Source organism: Rhipicephalus sanguineus, chromosome 7, assembly GCF_013339695.2.
Source record: "Rhipicephalus sanguineus isolate Rsan-2018 chromosome 7, BIME_Rsan_1.4, whole genome shotgun sequence".
NCBI classification, from domain to species: domain Eukaryota; kingdom Metazoa; phylum Arthropoda; class Arachnida; order Ixodida; family Ixodidae; genus Rhipicephalus; species Rhipicephalus sanguineus.
The window spans coordinates 168,095,428-168,108,097 of NC_051182.1; the positions used below are offsets into that span (position 1 = coordinate 168,095,428).

The following is a 12,670-nucleotide window of genomic DNA, read 5'->3' on the forward strand; positions in this document are numbered from 1 at the left end:
CTTTTACAAAACATTCTGGCGTCTTTCTTTAGTTTATTTCATCAATCAACGGCGTTTTGAACAAAATTTTTATTGTTTAATCACGCACAGGAGAAATCTCACCAGGCACTACCTTGGAGGTAAACAATGGCGTAATGGGAATGAGAGACAGAAGAAGTCGGCTTTTAGCTAACACTTACACTTCTACTTCTACTAACGTTTCCTACTGGAACATGCCAATGGCTGCTAATGGGGAATGAGAGACAGAAGAATTCGGCTTATAGTTAACGCGCACGCTGCGAATTTTTTATTGTTCAACAACGCACAGGAAAAATCTCCCACCGGCACCACCTTGGAGGTCAAAGCGTAAGACTTGTTACGGACTACGACTACTAACACTACGACGACGACGACTACGAGGGACGAACGGGTGCCGCCTTAAGGAGCTTCGCACTAAACATTGCATCCAGGTAACTTCAGGCTAATGCGCGAGTCACATTGATAATCACCGTAGCAGAATGACGAACGACGTTTAGCTATCAAGACCTGTCTGAAAAGTGCAATTCGTTGCGATATAAATTCAAAGACGATCCACTGACACACTGTGCACCTTTCTTTCTTACTTACTGAAAAGCCTCCAACCATTCTGTGGCCAACTGGTTATGACTTTTCCCAACCACTGTGGTTTCGAAAAAATTCCACAGATCCCACGCACTGTGGGAATCGGTTTTATGCGAAGCAATTCGCAAGTAGCTGTCTATGCTGCGTTCTTTTTTTTTTTTTTTGCTGTTTTGAGCCAAACGTTACCAGGCGGAACGACGTGCTTTTGTAAATTGTGTACTGTGCGTATCGTGCGCTAACCAGGCACGCCGACTACATTGACGTTTAAGGGTAACTTATAGTTCGACATAACGTCAGCACTCATTTTATAGCACAGACGTCAGTTTTATTGAAACGAAGTGCACGCTACGGTGCGATTCACATTTTGCGTGTGATGCTGTGAATATGACACGTTAAATTCGTTAGTGTATTGCACCGGGGTCGAGCAGCGCTTGAATATAGCTTGCTGAGTCGTAGGAGTACATACGTAATGTTTGTTCGGCTGTTATAAAAGGGAAGCTAACACTGGAACCAACAAAACTGACTTTATGCCGCCATAACGTCCGCATCTAATAAGCATATAAGTAATGTTTATTACCTTGTTATAAAATCAGATAGTCAGCACGGCAACCACAACTGACATTGCACCAACATGATTCTTGCGCATAGGGTTTTTTTCCAAAGCAGTTTCGAGACCTGGTGTGTGTCTGTGGTAGAATACTTGACTGCCATGCAGAATGCCGGGGTTCGATTCTTGCTGGGTTCCTCAATTTTATTACATTGCATTCGTCGGGACAACGCAACCGATGTCGGCTTTTCTTTACGCTCTCGTATTTAAATTACCGATTTCTGTCCTCGCCGTTACTGGGTAAATATAAACTGTAAATCAACTGTTGCGCATAACCGCATTCCGCGCGGCCCGTGGTACAAGCATATATGGGCATGTGATACACGGGACTGGAGGAAATGGTTTCATGACGTACACGCCAGGATTTTCGCGTTGTTGACGTCATGGCCAGAGAGTCATGTTCGCCAAACCCTCATATTCTCCTGTGCCAATTTTGGTCAATACCGGGTTAATGAGGCGACCACGAGAACACCTAGAGGTTGGCGGCTAGATAGAAACGCTCAAATGGCCGCCACGCCTCTATTTTATATGAAGGCGAAAATGTTTGAGGCCCGTATACTTAGATTTAGGTGCGCGTTAAAGAACCCCAGGTGGTCGAAATTTCCAGAGCCCTCCACTATTATTATTAGGTATTTTTGTTATTAGAAACGCTCAAATGCCCTTGGATCGCTAAGAAATGCTTCGCACCTAAAAAGGGGGCGCACATGCGCCCCCAAACAAGGCTCGGCTTTACAACGCAATTAAAATTCTCGTCAACGCCACAGTGGAAAGAAACCAAGGTAAAAAAACGCCAGCCTGCTCTTGATAAAGTGGTGACTCATTCTTTCTGACAAATAACGAATGAATAAAACCACGCCTTTTGCTGCGAACGGGCAAACGATGGCACGGATTTTTTTTTTTTTGTGTGTGTGTGTGCTTCTATCTAAGGTACTTACCCCTACAGATTTGCATTGGAAACGAAAGAACGCGCTCCAGGTTCCTGCGCAGTATTACATTCACAAAATACTAAAATTTATGAAAAGGTTATTTGAGCGATTCCTCAAACGCCATACTTTTCTAGTCCGAGTGTAGTTACTCTACCGGCAACATTTGATATAAGTACCACTTGAATCACTATCACACTATCCCTTTGTTCAAGCGAAGCTTTTTATGAATCGAATATTTCGGTGCCGGCGTCGTACGCGCAAACCCAGCGGCCCTCGAAGATGCGGTCCTTGGAAGTGCGCCGGTCACTTGCGTGTTTGTGTGCGCCGCTTTCGAATAACTTTCGCTCTCTCACTCGTTGGCTTTTCGCCGATCAATAGTTTTTGAAATTGTAATCTGATCTTTTATCGAGGTCATTTCATGTCGCCACATTTCTTTGTAGCGCTGCGTTGCTAAGCAGGTAGGTGAAGGTTCGATTCCCGGCATGGAGGAAGGATAATGTTAGGAGGGAGCATTGCGCAGTGCAATAGAAAAAAGGAAGGAAGGCAGGAAGGAGCCGGAGCCAATCGCGGAGGCCTCTGGGCCTCTTCCACCCATATTTTCTAACGGTCTTTTCTGACCGAACGGGTCTCGGTGGCGTCATCCCTTAGCTAGGCTGTACTGTACTGTAGTGAAATGCAGCGGAAACCAGAAGTATGTACCCGTAACTCACTTATGTTAGCAGCAGCGGCAGCAGCATCGCTTAAAAAAGAAATATATATATATATATATATATATATATATATATATATATATATATATATATATATATATATATATGTGTGTGTGTGTGTGTGTGTGTGTGTGTGTGTGTGTGTGTGTGTGTGTGTGTGTGTGTTTCTTTTTCTTTATATACGAAAAGTCATGGGAAGGTAGGCCACGTTAGAGCCGGCTATCCCACCTCCATTATAATTTTACTGACGCTAGCACATAAAAACAAGACAAACAAGACACGATAAAATAATAAGAAAAGAAAACAAAACTCACAGGGTCCCTTTGCATTCGCCTAAGACGACTCGAAGGCGAAAGCCATGTTCATTTTTTTTCTTCTCTGTCGATGTATTGGTCCTCCCCCGCCTCCCTCCGACAACTTTCTGCACCTAACGTGGTTTTGAACTGCCTCCGAGATCGGAGGCATTGCAAGCTTTCTTCGCTTCACCTGGTTTTGCACCGCATACGTGATTGACCCACCTTTGACCAAACGACGATGTCATGTGATGACGCCATAGTGTGACGTCATAGTGTCATGATCATGTCACAGTAATGTCACAAATTTTGGGGATCTGTGAGGTCATGATGACGTCGTATGGTAACGTCATTACGTGATGATTTTTTGCATCATTCGTGTTGACACCGACGTCGCGGGCGCCGACGGTCAATTTTCGCGTGTGATGAGGCATCCAAGGCTTTCGCCTTAAAAAATCAGAAGCACCATGTAAATGTACGACCTCTGGCGTATAAAAAATGGACAGAGTCTAAGAGCACTGTCCAGTACATACAGGGTGGTCCCACGGATTACCGCACATAAGTTTCCTTGTTCAGGTATTGTGCTAGTTCCAGAGATAATAGTTAGCAGTAGCGTTTTGAATGTTTTTTTTTTCATACACGGTGAAGACCATACACTCGCTGTGTCAAATTTCGCTAGTAACTGATTTGAACTGACTGGAACACTTAAGAGCATCCTATACAAGGTAAACGGGAGGCTATCGATTCACGTGGTGCGCTCTGAGCCTCGGTCGTCATTATTGCATTGAAGTGAGAGCTGGCTCTGCGATCACCGCTTGCACCCAAGGGCAGGGACTGCATGCCTCCTGCATACGTTACAACCTTCTCAATATCTCAGGGCTCCTAGAAGACCACTTATCTTCCTACGGTACGAATGTATACAGCTTCCCACACGTGTACCCATCGGACTCCTCGCCTTAACAAACACACGCTGACCGACTCCGATTGTATTGTGCAAACACGGCAGAGTCGTCGTGCGTAAACACGGACGCAAACAAACACGCGACACTCATGGCCATTAGCATGGGTAAACACAAGCATCGCAAGCAGGAGGCACCGCAACACACACACACACACACACACACACACACACACACACACACACACACACACACACACACACACACACACACACACACACACACACACACACACACACACACACACACATATATATATATATATATATATATATATATACAGAAAGAGAGGAGGGAGAAGTACAGGCGCACAAACAAAAAAAAAACTTTTATTCAAAGTTCCGACCGGGGACCGTGGTCTTTTTCTAGAGTGGAGATGACAGGTACAGTCGTTGAATTTGTACACGTTCTCTCTGAGAGAGGTGCGAGGAAGGAGTTGTATTACAACAAGAAAATGGCCACTGCAGCCACAGAAAAAAAAAAACATTCACTTCCAGCAAGAGGTGGGGGAACGCTTACGCATTAAAAAAAAAGATACAAACAACAGCGGCAAAAAGAGTAACGTTATGGACTAACCGCAAGGGGGGAGGGGGGGGGGGGGAGTATCGGAGTGATTGTACAGTAGCAAGTACTTGTACAGTGCTACTGTACAAGCAGCCCCCCTTTCATCCCGCCCCCCCCCCCCCCCCCCCCCCCCCCCAGTAAAAGGATCCGGTAAGACATAGAATAACAGAGAGCTGAGCTAGTTGGTACGTATTCATGTTAGAAGACTGGGCGTGCAAACACGGACACAAGAAAGAACACAAGATATCGCTAACCATAGGCTCACCATCTAATCTATCGTTGCATTGTAGACAGTGTAAATGCACGCCGAAATTCAATGAACGCGCAGTTTTCTACGTGCACAGGATTGAAGAAACGCGTCTAATGGTTGAGGCATGGCATATGGATAATAGTGGTAGCGCATGCGTAAGTCAACCGTCGATTAACATGCATAAACGAGAAATCAAATGCTTCAACAATTATCTTTCACGTATAGACCCCCACTCGTGCCAGATTGATAGGCATCGCCTCTTGCCTGTGCACGCGCACATGAGTTTTTCTGCCTACTTTGTTTTCCGCATCTGTGCGCCTTTTCAGTTGTTAGTCGGCGTCTGTGGTATCTTGACATCTTTCTTGTGTTTGTATGCTTACTCATTTAACATGAATCCGGTGAAAGGTGAAGATTGTCAAGTACGTAGGAAAAAAATAACACAGTAAAGGCTGACGTTTCGGCCGCGACACCAGCCTTCGTCGGAGTGATGTCAAAATGACATCACACCAAGGCCAGTCCTGTGGCCGAAAAGTCAGCCTTTACTGTGTTACCTTTTCCTATACGTATTTGGATCTTTTTCACCAATATACATATGCGTATTCAGCTAGTTCACGTCTTGCGGTTCTTCTTTCCCGGGTTCATGACATTTATCTTTGGTGTTTTTTTTTTTCTTTACTACGCCGCGCAGCAGCAGCAGAAGCCATCCGACGCTTGTCTACATCGCGGCGTCGGCTTTACCGCGATACTCACGCAATACCGCAGCGGGCCGCGGCGTCGCAGGGCTTACACGACGTGCCATTGAGACGATCGGCAAACACCGATGCATACCGTCATCCCCAAAGCTTCCTTGCAGAGCTCAGCGTCGTTCTTTTTTTTTCATATTTAAACGATGAATAAGAAAGGTTGGCAGCGCCCGTTACTTCTGCTCCTTGTCGCTTAGCAAACAAAACAAAAACACCAATGCACTCAAAGTGACGCAAAATTTTGCATACAGGGTGATACTAAATGTGTAAAACAACACGAGCCGACTGTGCATCGAGCGCACAGTTTCGGACGTGGGTCAAGTTAGGATATATACGCAAAGAAAAATATATTGAATATACGTTTTTAAAGGCGAAAGCCTCAGATGCCCCTTCAAACGCGAAATTTGACCATCGGCGGCGTCGGCGTCAACACGAGTGATGCAGAAGATCATCACGTGATGATGTTGCAATATCACGTTATCATGACGTAACCGATGTCCAAAATTTGTGATGTCATGACGCAGCGTATCTTTAAACCTCCCCCACCCTGTTCCCATGTGTAGGGTAGCAAACCGGTTTTCTTAAACTGGTTAACCTTGCTGTCTTTCCTTCTCTGCCATTTCTTCTCTTCACTTCTCTGATGACGTCATCATGATGACGTCATCACATGGCGTAGTCGCTTTGGTCATAAGTGTGCTGATCGCGGTAGTAGTGCAAACCCAGGTGAGGTCCAGGTAGCTTGCAGTGGCTTCGATCCTGGAGGCCGTGCAAAACCACGTTATGTTCACAAAGCTTTCAAGTAGAGGAGGGGGGGGATCACTTTATCGGTTGAGAAGAAAAAGAGAACGGCTTTCACCTTCGAGTCGTCTACGGTGAATGCATAAGGGACCCTGTGAGCTTTCTGCGGTGACTTCGAAAGAAAAAAAAAAGAAGAACGTCGCTTCACAAGCAGGTAAAATGAAGGAAGGAATGGGAACCTTTCTCTGTTTCTTTGTCTAAAATCCTCTTTTCTCTTTCTCTCTCTCTCTCTCTCTCTCTCCACTCCGCGAGGCACAATGACCGATGAGCTGAGTGCGGGAGATCCATCAGTTTAAAAAGAAGGAGGCATAGTGGAAGTAGAAGAAGGAAAGAAATCTTCCAAAGGAGAAACCTTCCGACACTCTCGCATCTCCTCCTCTCCCAGGGGGCCCGAGTATCGCCTTCCAGATACGTCCAGATTCCTGCCTTCACGGCAAACACTACAAAACCGACGGTGAGAAAGGTCGGCTAAATGTATACAAAGCAAGAAGAAACCGTGCAAGACGAGGTGCTTGGCGAACTCTTCTCTACCCCTCCCGGGATTTCTTGATGGAGTGTGACCGAACGCTACCCATTAATTCTTGATCATCGATGGCCTCTGCCGTGCAGGCTCGCTCACCGCCGCCGTAAAACAGCATCCTGTCATTTTCGAAGCATTGCCTCATTCCCACTAGCGCTTACAACGTCAGTGTCGGCAAATCGTTTGCTCTTGTTCACCTATCAACTGTAGCTCACGCCCACCGTGGGGGATTGGACAAGAATGAGTGGTGTTATAAATTTATATTAAATTAAGAATAGGTTTGGGTAATTAATATATGCAGCAGAAACCTTGCGAAATTATACAGGATGATTGTAATGAGCGATGTATATATATATATATATATTATATATATATATATATATATATATATATATATATAGATATATATATATATATATATATATATATATATATATATATATATACATATATATATATATATATATATATATATATATATATATATATATATATATATATATATATATATATATATATATATATACTACTTGAACGGATGGCACGACAGGTCCGGGTATTTTCTATACTGAATGAACTTGCAGATAGCACATTTTGAAAAGGAACAGTGCCTTTACTAACGTTTTGTTGGCCGTGGCACGGGTGAAACGTTCGTACAGGCACTTTTCCTTTTAGATATTATATATATATATATATATATATATATATATATATCTATATATATATATATATATATATATATATATATATATGCCTGTAACAAAGTTTTTATTATAGATGGCCGTTGCACATCATTTTTTGTCGTTTTACGATGATCCATTCCTTCGGCAGAGATGGCTTTTCGTGTGTCCTGAGGGTAAACCCCTCCCTTTCCCCTTAAAGGAGCCCTGACAACAAAATTTTTGTTGATGACTTTTTTACTGTAATTTGTAGCTTTGTGTCTGGTAATCCCTAAGTTAAATCGTAAATGCTCAAGCGTATCGTATAACTAAATCTAGCGTAGTTAATTGTGACCATTTTAGCGTCACTTCCAAACGCCCGCCTAAAAACCACAATAAACTAGTGCCCCATGCGGGGGATCGTCAAAGACCACGTGCACTCAAGCGGTGGTGACGTTGAAAGCGCGGTTTTCAAATCGGGGCCCCGCGCGCGGTAGAAATTAAAAGTATGTAGGTGCCTCGGTATGGGTCGAGAGCAGGCCGACAACAGAGCGAGAGGGGTGCGGAACAATAGGCCTCGCCCGGTGCCAGTCGTCGTATTGTGCACGTGCTTTCAGGTAAGAAGACACAGCTTTATATGTCTGTAATTAAGAAGGATGCTTATCATACCTCAAGTACAGATAATTTGCGAACTGATTTGTCATTATGTCCAGCTGAGAAGTTGCTGTAACCGGTGGGATACTCTTTCACCGCTGAAAAGCTGTTCGCCCATTCGTGTTTCTTGCACGCTGAATCTGTGTGGTAAAAATAGGGAGGCGTCCGTAGTCTCTGTGTTTAAACAGGAACATGCTAAACGAAGGTGAATTTGCGGTAGATGAACCGAGTGCAGCGAAACAGTCATGTCTTCGACTTTGCGAAAGCCAGAAACCAAGACGGTAAATAAAGATGCAGAAGACAATCCCCTGGTGCAGCATACGTGATCGAAAATCCTCAAAATATTCTCTCCTTTGGGGCTTCTTCACTGGGCTACAGCAACTGGAACGTCTGCTCAGCCATATGCGATTTTCTTGGTGAAACAAGAGTGCCTTGTTAACACTATTCCCAATAAACATTTGGTGTTTCGGAATTCCTATCACTGTGTTCCATATTATTGTATTATTGTTTATATTTATTGCTATATAAGCTACCCATTCTTCAATTTTTGTTTATATTCTAGGCGGCCGATTTATTACTTATCCTTCCTGTTGATTCGAAAAAAATTTCCGCTTAAGTCAACCGCCGATTTCATGGTCGATCCTTCGTAGTAGGCAGGACCCAAGAAAAAAAGGCACAATCCAGCAAGCAAGCAGGCTTCCGCAAGGTGGCGCGAAGCAGGAACCAAGACTGCTTTTTTCAAATAATTGTCACACGCTGCTTGTCAACTCGGGAGTCTCGCCTACACCGGCGATGCAATCGGGGCGCGCTGCGGCGCCTGTCAAGTTGCTTCTCGTGGCCACCGCGGGACGGCGCCACCATGCAAGGCGGCCCTCCTCCCCGTTTCCCTCAGCCCACGGTTGTCGAAGGAGGGCGCGTGCCCGGGATCCGTCTAAAGGGATGGAAAGAACAATTTGGGGGAAAAGTATTACGACAGGGATAAAGGAGGCATAAATAAAAGCGGGTTGAAGGGTTGAGAAGGCGCTGACGCTCTCAGCATGCGAGATTAGGGAAAACAAAAAGGCCTTAGGATAGATGGGTCATTCGAAGGATGTGTTGCGTCAATTTTGTGTGTGCGTTTCTGTATGTTTTGCGCGCTGCTTCATCAATGTCATTTGACGGAGGCGAAGTAGCTAGAACCGGTAGTTCGAAATAAGGTATACATAGACTTGAAAAAGGCTGCGTAGGAGCAATGGAGCGAACTTGGGCGTGTTGGTATAGAGTTAGGAGGTATAGTTTGTATTGTTAGGAGGTATAGTTTTGCGTAGGAGGTATATAGTTTTGTAAGACGAAAATATAAACGACTTCGACGATGAAACAATACGTGGGTGTGCATGTATTGAAGGAATTGAAAGTAAGGTACATTGGTGTGAACGATGGAACAAACCATTGTTCTGGGTCGGATCTAACGGAAGCGAACTTCGGGCCAAGGCACTCCCGTTTAGGGAAAAGAATAAGGGGATATGATGATACGAAATATGAATGTATTGTGAACCGACAGAGTAAAAGAAAAGAAGGCGTCGATCGGAAGAATAGGGAAGTTCTGCGCTCTTCCTCAGTTTGGGGAAGTGACGCAGAGACCAAGAGGGAAGGAGCGCACCGGGAGAGAGCGTCGGAGGAGAAGCGGAAGAGGTCTCCTCCGAAACAAACGAGCGAGAAGGAGGGAAGCGGGCGCCTGAGAGAGGGAAAAGAGAGGGGAGGAGGAGGACAAAGAGGAAACGCGGGGCCGCCTGAGCGCGCGTCCGTCATCGCGCAACGTGCGTGTGGAAGAGCGCGCGCGCCTCGGCTCCCGTCCCTACGCCTCGTCGCGGCCGCTGAAGCCGCGGGCGCAGTCCTCGCTGTCACCGCGCTTGCCTCCGGTTGTAACGGGACGCTGTCGTACGAGGAAAGAGACACACAGTGTGTGCCTAGGGGTGCTTTGGCCCGGTGTATGGGTCTCGTCAACGTTCCGGGGTTGTTGTTACGCTCCTCGTCCACGTCTCTCTTGAGCTGTAAGACTTCTTCTGTCTAGCTTTGTTTTTATCGGCCTGAAAGGCACTGTCTCTCCCGGGGGGCACTTCATCTACTCTCGGCAGTGAGCGCGTGGGCTCTGTTTGTTCCTCCCTGAGGACTCCTAGGTGTCAGAGAGAATCACGTGGATTGAAAGGCCCGTGCCGTCTCCCCGTGTTTCCCAGGAGTCGGTGTCCCGTCGTCGTCGTCGGCGGTTGGAGCTTGGAATTGGCGTCCGCTGTGCGACACCTCGACTCCGCAGTTCATCATTTGTGGTAAGCCTCGATCTCTCTGTTTTTCTTTCTATACTTTCTTTTCGTTTTGTAGTCTTTTAATGTAGCTTGTATCATGTGGTGCGGAAACCACTTCTCGCTGTTTCTCACTACAGTTCCGCGAGAGGCAATGTGATGTGTCGCGATTACAATTTACGGAGATTAACAACGAATGTGTCGTCTTATTTCAGAGCGACAGTTTTTTGGTCAGTGCTAGAATGTCCAGGTTCGCAATACGGCTTTGTCACATCCGTCTCAGAACAAATTGAAACCTACTAAATTGCATGGTAGCCATGTACGTGACTCGTGCGTTCCTCTTGCCTCATTACAAATGTTTCGAAACGCAACGTCAGCGGGATCTTCACATTTGGGAAAATGGGGTACATACAGCAGTCAGCGTGAACTGGTGTACTCTAAATATGCAAATAGTAAACTTATTCCGCAGTATGATGTAAATATAGTACACCCCGTAAATGCGATGCGACACTCGACTAAGATCTTGTCGCTTGCAAGAAATCTCACCTGTATGCACCGATGCCGGTTTTATTTTTATTTATTTTTATTTACAATACCTCAAAGGCCCCGGTGAAGGTGTTTTACATGAGGGGTGGGCTTTTACAATGGATTAAGTGAGTAGTTGCTCAATCGCTGCTTTGAAGGTGATGACACTGGAGTGGTGCACAACGTCAGGAGGCAGGCCATTCCAATCTTGTGCTGTCTTGGCAAAAAAGGATGAAAGGTGCGCAGTGGTGTGAGCAGCTGGCGGGTACACAGCTTTGCCGTGGTTGATGCGGTCTGAATGACGATGGGTTGGCTTGATGGCGGGAGTACGAGGTGATGCATGATAAAACTTGAAAAAGAGGCAAAGACGAGCGATACGGCGGCGTAATGAAAGGATAGCGAGGTTAGCGCGAGATTTAAGTTCGGTTACGCTTGACTGGTATGAATAATCTGAACAGATGAATCTTGCTGCCCGGTTTTGCACAGTTTCAAGTGTTTTAATGTTGTTAGTTTGGTGAGGGTCCCAAACAGCGCATGCGTACTCAAATTTGGGTCTGATTAGTGTCTGATATGCGAGTAGTTTCACAGGGGTAGGAGCTAGATGAAGGTTTCGACGTAGACAGCCAAGAGCGCGGTTGGCTTCGTTAGTGACGTGCGTTATGTGAAGAGACCATCAGAAGACAAATGAACACCTAAATACTTGTATGAAGTTGCAGATGAAATTTCCGTGTTGTTAATAAGGTATCTTGGAGCTGGGTAGTACTGTCGGCGATGAAAAGAGACTAGTGATGTTTTGTTTGTGTTTAGGGACATTAACCATTTGTTACACCATATTTCGATTTTATGAAGGTCGGATTGCAGTACATGGACATCTGATGCGTTGTTAATCGGGCGATAAATGACACAATCATCTGCGAAAAGTCTGATGCTAGAAGAAAGGTTATTTGGTAAGTCGTTTATATATATTAGGAAAAGCAGTGGACCTAGAACCGTGCCCTGAGGCACGCCTGAAATAACAGGACGTAAAGAAGAAGAGAGATTATTGGCGTAAACGAACTGCTGTCGGTTAGTTAAAAAGTCACAAATGTCAACGAAAAGAAAAACAGAAAAATAAAACGGAGGCTAACCATTGCAACCTACATATGAATCTGTTGGGAAGCAAAGTGGATGCTTGGGCGAGTTTCCAACTCCTAGTAATTCTGTAGGGGCCAGTTTTCACTATACTCGGTTACAAACAGAATAAATACGAGCTCCACCCTCAAAACCGGAGCACGCACGCGTGTCAATCGCCTGTGCCAGAGAGTCGTGCAAGCTAGTTTCCTTTCAAACCGTAAGTACTTTTTCTGCGCTGATATGCATACCACGCTCGTCGAAAAATAAAGGTTCGTCGTTCCCACTTAAAATATGAAATTGATAAAGCTGTGATGTCAGGATCTCTGTTTAAATGTGCCAGGACGCTCAAGTTTTCGACTTAATACCATCGATAAGAACATGTTTAAGACAGTAACAGCGCGAACACACACCGACAAGAGAGACGACACGGACGCACAGCGCTTGTGTGTCCGTGTCGTCTCTCTTGTGGGTGT

General features: G+C 45.3%; 1 protein-coding gene across 1 annotated transcript in view; it reads left to right on the top strand.

The window, feature by feature from the left end:
• The first annotated feature begins 10,280 nt into the window (after positions 1-10,280).
• Positions 10,281-12,670, top strand: part of LOC119400534 (GTP-binding protein Di-Ras2) — a 238,695-nt gene continuing 236,305 nt past the window's right edge. The window contains exon 1 of the mRNA XM_037667598.2: positions 10,281-10,586. The gene's annotated coding sequence lies outside the window, so the exon portion shown is untranslated. The remainder of the gene's footprint in view (positions 10,587-12,670) is intronic.